At 39.2% G+C, this 7,113-nt stretch overlaps 2 pseudogenes; both read left to right on the forward strand.

Annotated features, from left to right (window-relative positions):
* Positions 1-1,064: 1,064 nt before the first annotated feature.
* LOC121158951 lies at positions 1,065-1,631 on the forward strand (annotated as a pseudogene).
* Positions 1,632-4,107: 2,476 nt separating this feature from the next.
* Positions 4,108-5,082, forward strand: LOC121158952 (annotated as a pseudogene).
* Positions 5,083-7,113: the final 2,031 nt, after the last annotated feature.

Genomic DNA, 7,113 nt, shown 5'->3' on the forward strand with positions numbered 1-7,113 from the left:
GACTGCAATACTCAACAGTAAGAACCGGATTGGGCATGGGCCATTTTGGCAAGGACACTATTCCTGTTAGGAGAAGGGGTGGACAAAGTCAACCTGGTTCAAGGACCCACTAGTGTGTACAAGATCTGTCATGCAGAGTTGCTTGATAAAGGAGCTTGAGAAATTCCTTTGTCAGGATGCAGTCCCTGCAGATGAGTGCAAGAACTAAGGGAAGGAGCAGCCCGAAACAGGCCAGGATACACTACCCACATACGTATCGGTCAGGTGAAGGGGTAGGCCAGCATGAGCCAGTTCATAACATCCAATGGCGGATCTGAAGAACAGGACAGTGTGCAGGAGGGGCTGAGTTGCGCCACAACCAGCCAGTTCAGACAAGGGCCAGGACAGAGGGCTAGCTGGGATGGGATAGGCTATAGTACCCACCAGCAGCTAGAACTGGGGACAAGCCGGACCAAGGTATGCCAAGCATCTGTTGGCTGATGCTGTGGTAAGGCAAGCCATGCCAGTCTGGGGGTGGTGTGTGCAAGGATCATGAGCCCTGGGAGGAGGGCTCTAGCATGGGCCGTGTTACCTGGCCCAGGTCCTTGGGCCTGCCTGCACCATGGGTGTTGGGTCTGTGAGCCGTGTGGGTGGGTGATTCAGTAAGGTTCGGGTCACCAGGCCTGTATCCTTGGGTCTACACACACAGTGGGTACTGGGTCCATGAGGCAGGGGGTGGTAGCGGGGGAAGGGTTCTGAAGGAATCTGGGTCACCTGGCCCACGTCCGAGCGCCCACCTGCGAAAACTGGTCCTCCTCATTAGAAAAGACAGAGTAGTGCATTGCTGGCCCTGATTCACATTAAGGATATGGCAACCCGTTGGGGTCTTGAGAAAACATATGTTACCAAAGCAGAGCAAGGAGACCAGTACAGATTGGACAACTACCCCAGCCAAATGATGACAGCAAATATCTGTGCAAATGGAGACTCTATGGTATACTATGTTGGCCAATGGACATTGAACATTTTCCCTAATCCTTGGATCAGCAAGACTGACATTTAAGAACTATGGAAGCAGAGAGAAGATGGTGGCGCTGGGAGAACCTGTACAGCTGGAACAGGATATTTGTAGAGCAGTTGAATTGTTGCAAAAATTACAGAGAACTGGGTAGGTGCCACCACAGAAACTTCAGGCTTTACATAGAGTCCTGCAAAGTGAATTCTACAATGCTTTGAGAGAGATATATGAGCACATCTATGAGACTGCAGACATTAGTAGCAGTCCTGAAGTAAGAGCGAGTGCAACTGCCAAGGCTGCTGTTGCTGCATTTGCCGCCAGTGAAGGACGTTCTCATCCTCGAGTTGTTGAGCTACCAAAAACAGAAGAGGGCCTAGGATTCAATATTATGGGAGGCAAAGAACAAAACTCTCCAGGTGGAATTGCTGATAGACATGGAGGCTTCAAACGAGATCAACTCCTTTCTGTGAATGAAGTGAGTGTTGAAGGAGAATATCATGAAAAAGCTGTAGAACTCCTGAAAGCAACTCAAAGAAAGGTTAAGTTAGTGGTCCAATACACACCCAAAGTTCTGGAAGAAATGGAGTCACAATTTGAACAAATGAGATCAACAAAACGCAGGCAACAGACCTAATACAGCCCAAATTTCGTATCCCGGTGTCTTTTGCAGCTGGAGGTTTTACTTGTGACCTACTGAGGGCCACAGTGCTAATGATTATAAAAACAAACTTCCCTTGAGATCCTTTTTACCATTTTATAAATGCCTATTTTAACATTTATTTATGGTTCCAGAGAGGCATACACTTTTCTGATGAGAAAAAGTAAAATGTGATAAGGGCAATTCTGTCCTGCAGTTTTTACAGGCCTTTTTCAAATGCAGACTTTGTCATAAAATTGCTATAGGTTTTTTAAAATGCTTTTTTAATATTAAAATGTACTTTTACATCCTTAATCTTTTTTTAGGAAAAAATGTTTTCTCTATTTGGTTACTTATTTGAAAATAATAGTCCTCCAATTCTTTTTTTCACTTTGTTTTTTATTTGTAAAATTTCTTTACAATTTTCCAATAAATTAAACATACTTGTCTTATCTATAGCAATGCATTAGATTGTCAGTGTTAATATCACTGCTGCATTTTGTACTTTGAACACATTCATACTCAGTGGTAAATCAACTCGGTACAGTGGAAGTTTTTGCTTTTATTTAAGCATGATATAATGAATATTCATTTATACTGATTTATACATGTTTTTTAAATACTGAAACTATCATTGATGAAATATAGTCTTAATATTTGAGCAGGAAGACAGGAGGATGTAATTTGATTCTTAACATTACTGATTACATCACTTTATATCCACTATATAAAATTGTAAATGCAAACAGAGTCAGATTTCTTTTGCAGATTTTTTGTGCTATTCATTTTTGTTTAAATATATTTCTTTCAATTTTGTCCTTCCATTCCTAGAGATGAGCTAGTTAGCTTGTGTTTGGAAATGGCCAAAGCAAAGAAAAAAGTAATACTTAACACTCTCAAGAGTTGTACATTCTTACTAGTTCAATTTCGAGAATTGATTTTCAATAGGAAGAAGAGAAGGAAGGGTATAGTAAAGATACATAGATATGATGTAGTGTATTCGCAAGAATCTAGCTATGTCAAAATAAATAGGAACTATACATATTAAAATGGCTGGATTTAGAAACACAGTCTGTTTATGATCAAATATAGTGATGGCAAGTTTAAGAGATACTTTATTGCATTTGTCCACTGGATGTCACTGTTTTACTTAACAGCAGCTGTTAGTGTATGGTGAAAAGCCCAAAGACTGTGTTTTCAGTTGCAGCTTGAAGGAAGATTCTACTTTTTAAAATATTTCAAATGATGTGGAAAAAAAGAGATACAGAATCTAAATACATGAGAGGGTTGATTGATCTGTAAAAAAAAAAAAAAAAGTGGGTATTTTGTAACATTCCTTCAGGAAGACTACAAGTGTATGCCTTTGTCTGCATGTTTGTGAGCACCGTGTTTCCTACAGGAGTATGCCAGGTTTCAGTGATTTTTCAGAATAAAAATCATTTAGGTATGGAACACTGGATTGCATGGTTGAATGTGTCTTTAGTCCACTACAAAATGCTTGCTATTGATAGGATCATATTCTTGGATTGCATATTTTCAAAACTGATGTTTTTAAAAATGTTGAGACCAACGTAGTATAGAAGAGTTATGGACTTATTTTAATTTAATTGTAAAGTTATTCATTGCAGAACTTTATATATTAAAGAGAGGTATTGGCTCATATGAAAGTAATAATATTATTGTTATGCTCGTGTTCTTGCATTACAGGGTAAGTAAACCCTGAAGAAATCTTATTTTAGTGTAACTACAGCTGCAGTAGCTTTTAAGAATGTACCAACATTTCAATATGAATTACAGCTTCCTGGTTCAGTGTCTCAACTGTTTTCAGAACTTCAGTCAAGTTAAATCTTTTTTGGTGTTGAAACTTAGTAAATTTGAGTAAGCTATTTTTTTTTCCTACAATAATCCACACTCTATTCTTTGTGTGGATTGGCACCTGTTTACATTTCCTAAAATAAAGATAGCTTAAAAGAGCCAAATATAGCAGTCTTGCTTACTTCTGTCGAGCATGAATAGAAGTAGCTTGTTTTCATTAATGGAGTTTTCATAATGGCTAAGGGAATTTCCATCTTATAAGAGGATGGTTCATGAATAAAACATACTATACTTATAGGTATTTGGTTTATAAATTACTCCCCTTTCCAATTTTAAAAGAAAGAAAGAAAGAAAGAAAGAAAGAAAGAAAGAAAGAAAGAAAGAAAGAAAGAAAGAAAGAAAGAAAGAAAGAAAGAAAGAAAGAAAGAAAGAAAGAAAGAAAGAAACTATGGAAGCCACCTGGGCAGAATCGTCAGAGCATACGCCACATTATCCTTCCCACCCTGATCAACTATGGAAGCATCATCTAAGATAAAAGTTTAAAAAGAAAGAGAAAAAAATTAAGATTTGGCCCTACAATGCTACGCTGCTGCTCCTGCCACCCCCCCCACACACACACACACACCAGCCAGCTGCCACCAACCGCCCCACCACAGCCATGGAGGATGTGAATGCAACATAGAGGAATTCACAGAGGGATTGAGGATCAACGCGAGCAAGAACCAGCAAGATAACGGTTGTAGACTGTACAATTAAAACAGACCCAGTCACTGGAAGATCAAGAAGATTTAGATTTGTACTTTTGAAGATTCTGCTAGTGTGGATAAGGTTTTGGAACTGAAAGAGCACAAACTGGATGGCAAATTGATAGACCCGAAAAGGGCCAAAGCTCTAAAAGGGAAAGAACCCCCTAAGAAGGTTTTTGTAGGTGGATTAGCCCAGACACTTCTGAATAGCAAATTAAAGAATATTTTGGAGCCTTTGGAGAGATTGAAAATATTGAACTTCCCATGGGTACAAAAAAAAAAAAGAAGAGAATTCTGTTTTATCACATACACACATACACAGCTGAAGAACCAGTAAAGAAATTATTGGAAAGCAGATGCCATCAGTTGGTTCTGGGAAACGTGAAATCAAAGTGGCACAACCCAAAGAAGTCTATAGGCAACAGCAAAAACAAAAAGAAGGAAGAGATGCTGCAGCTGGCAGACGAGGAGGTGCGTGGGGTCATGGCTGAGGTCAGGGCCAAAACTGGAACCAAGGATTTAATAACTGTTATGATCAAGGATATAGAAATTACAATAGGGCCTATGGTGGTGATCAAAACTATAGTGGCTATGGTGGATATAATCATATGGGTATAACTATGGGAACTATGGATATGGACAGGGATATATAGATTAAAATGGCCAACAGAGCACTTATTGCAAGGCATCTCGAAGGGATGGCAATCACCAAAACAATTACCAGCCGTACTAAAGGAGGACTGTAGAGGAAACAAGAGATGCTAAAGAAACCATCTTGCAAGAGGACATTGAATATTGGTCTTCTGTTGATCTAAGATGATTATTTTGTAAAAGACTTTCTAGTGTATGAGGCACAAATGTGTCCAAATTTAAACAGCCGCCAGTTAGTTTCCTTTGTTTTTACTTTGTCCTTTGCTATGTGTTAAGACTCAATGTGGATTTGTGTTTATACAGATTTTATTTGTATGATTTCTTTTGTTAAACCTCAAATAAATACTTCCTTCTGTGATTGTTTTTCTGCAGCAGGTACTACGTAGCTCTGTAAAATGTACTTTTAAATAAGCAATAATTAAGGCAGTTTATTTTTTAGAGGGTATTAGTCTACAAGGAGAGGGAGGCATTCTGGTCCTTAATGAATAACCCAGCCAGTGTCACCCTGTTGCCCAGGTTTGTAGGAGCACCCTAGGATCTCCGGGGCTTTATTTTCTCAGTTATTTGAGGCTTCCACCACACCCTCAAGGAATCTTTAATCTGTGGTTATCTGGAGGTTATGCAAGTCATAGTATTGGAATTGGTATAGGCTTTCTAGTAGGCCCTATGTGTTACAGATTGTGTTTTCCAGGAAAATAATTTTTTGTTTCACAACACAAAGCTTGCTGGTGTAATGGCTGCTATTTGCTTTGTTTCTATCTCTGGAAAACAGTTTATGATTTTCTGCTACTTGCTTAAGAGTTCATTGGTAGTCTGTCTTCAAAAGCTTGCACTAATCATAATACCCTGACTTAAGATCTTTTGATTAAAAAAATCTCCAGATAAATGCAGGAAATAATACTGTAAAACCACTAGGATCTCTGGTTTAACAGAAGGTTGGAAAAAGTGGCAGAATACCTGTGTTCAGTTGGCAAATTGTAGCTACCACAGACTGAGTGTTTCGTACTTGGGCATTCTTAGGAAGCTGTAACAGTCTGTTACATGGTGAGTTTTTCTTTTTTGTTTGTCTGTTTGTTTTTAAAGTCACTGATAGCTAAATCTCATTTTTAATGCAGCTCATTCATGAGTAGTTACATGCTTATTTCCATATTCAAGCACATGAAGGAATTTGACTTTAAAGATAACTTTAGGTCACATGCTTTCTGGTGTGTTTGAAAAAAAGATTTAAGAAAAACTAGTTATTTTCACTCACTAGTTCGATTTAGGAAAGCTTGTTTCCATGGCACCATCTTAGCTGCTGGAGCTGGCATACAAGTTTGAATGTAGAGTAGTTTGATCGTGCACTCTACACACTGATTTTTTGTTTGGTTTTTTCTTTTTTGTGTGTGCTGATCCCTGCCTCTTTAAAAATTTGATGCCTGTTGGGCCCGGCGGTGTGGCCTAGTGGCTAAAGTCCTCACCTTGAACGTGCCAGGATCCCATATGGGTGCCGGTTCTAATCCCGGCTCCTCCACTTCCATCCAGCTCCCTGCCTGTGGCCTGGGAAAGCAGTCGAGGATGGCCCAAAGCTTTGGGACCCTGCACCCGTGTGGGAGACCGGAAGAGTCTCCTGGCTCCTGGCTTCAGATCAGCATAGCATCAGCCATTGCACTCACTTGGGGAGTGAATCATCAGACGGAAGATCTTCTTCTCTGTCTTTCCTCCTCTCTGCATATCTGACTTTCCAATAAATAGATAAATCTTAAAAAAAGATACAAAATAAAAATTTGATGCCTGCAACTTTGTTCAGTGGTGTTTGTATTTGCTGGGCTATACAGTGCTCTTGACCTTGCTTTGTTCCTGTTCGACTCTGACCTTGGGCCTAGGCCAAGTTCCACTGTTGGCTGTTGTCTCTAGGGATTTTATTGATTTGGACCTGAAACTTGAGGCAATGGAGGAGAGGGTCTCGTTGTTAGCAGGTACAGTAGGGTAGTGGATCCTGTAAGCTTAAATTTATGATTAGGTGATGAGTTGACATTGAGATAGTCCTTTTCCCTGGTCAAATGTGAATAATAAAAGCTTTTCAAATTAAAAAAATAATAATATTTGTTCTTCTCTGCTTCAGGATTCCTGTAGGTGATGAGCTTTTATTTTCTTTACACAAAGTAGTTTTCTTCACCCCTCAGGTTCTTGGTTATATTCAAAATATGCTCATCTATATTCAGATTATGATCATGCTATTCAAGTGGAACAAATAGCCACAAATGTGCTATATTTTAGAATAAAAT

Source organism: Ochotona curzoniae, unplaced genomic scaffold (assembly GCF_017591425.1).
Source record: "Ochotona curzoniae isolate NIBS_2020 unplaced genomic scaffold, NIBS_Ocur_1.0 contig_4018, whole genome shotgun sequence".
Lineage (NCBI taxonomy): Eukaryota > Metazoa > Chordata > Mammalia > Lagomorpha > Ochotonidae > Ochotona > Ochotona curzoniae.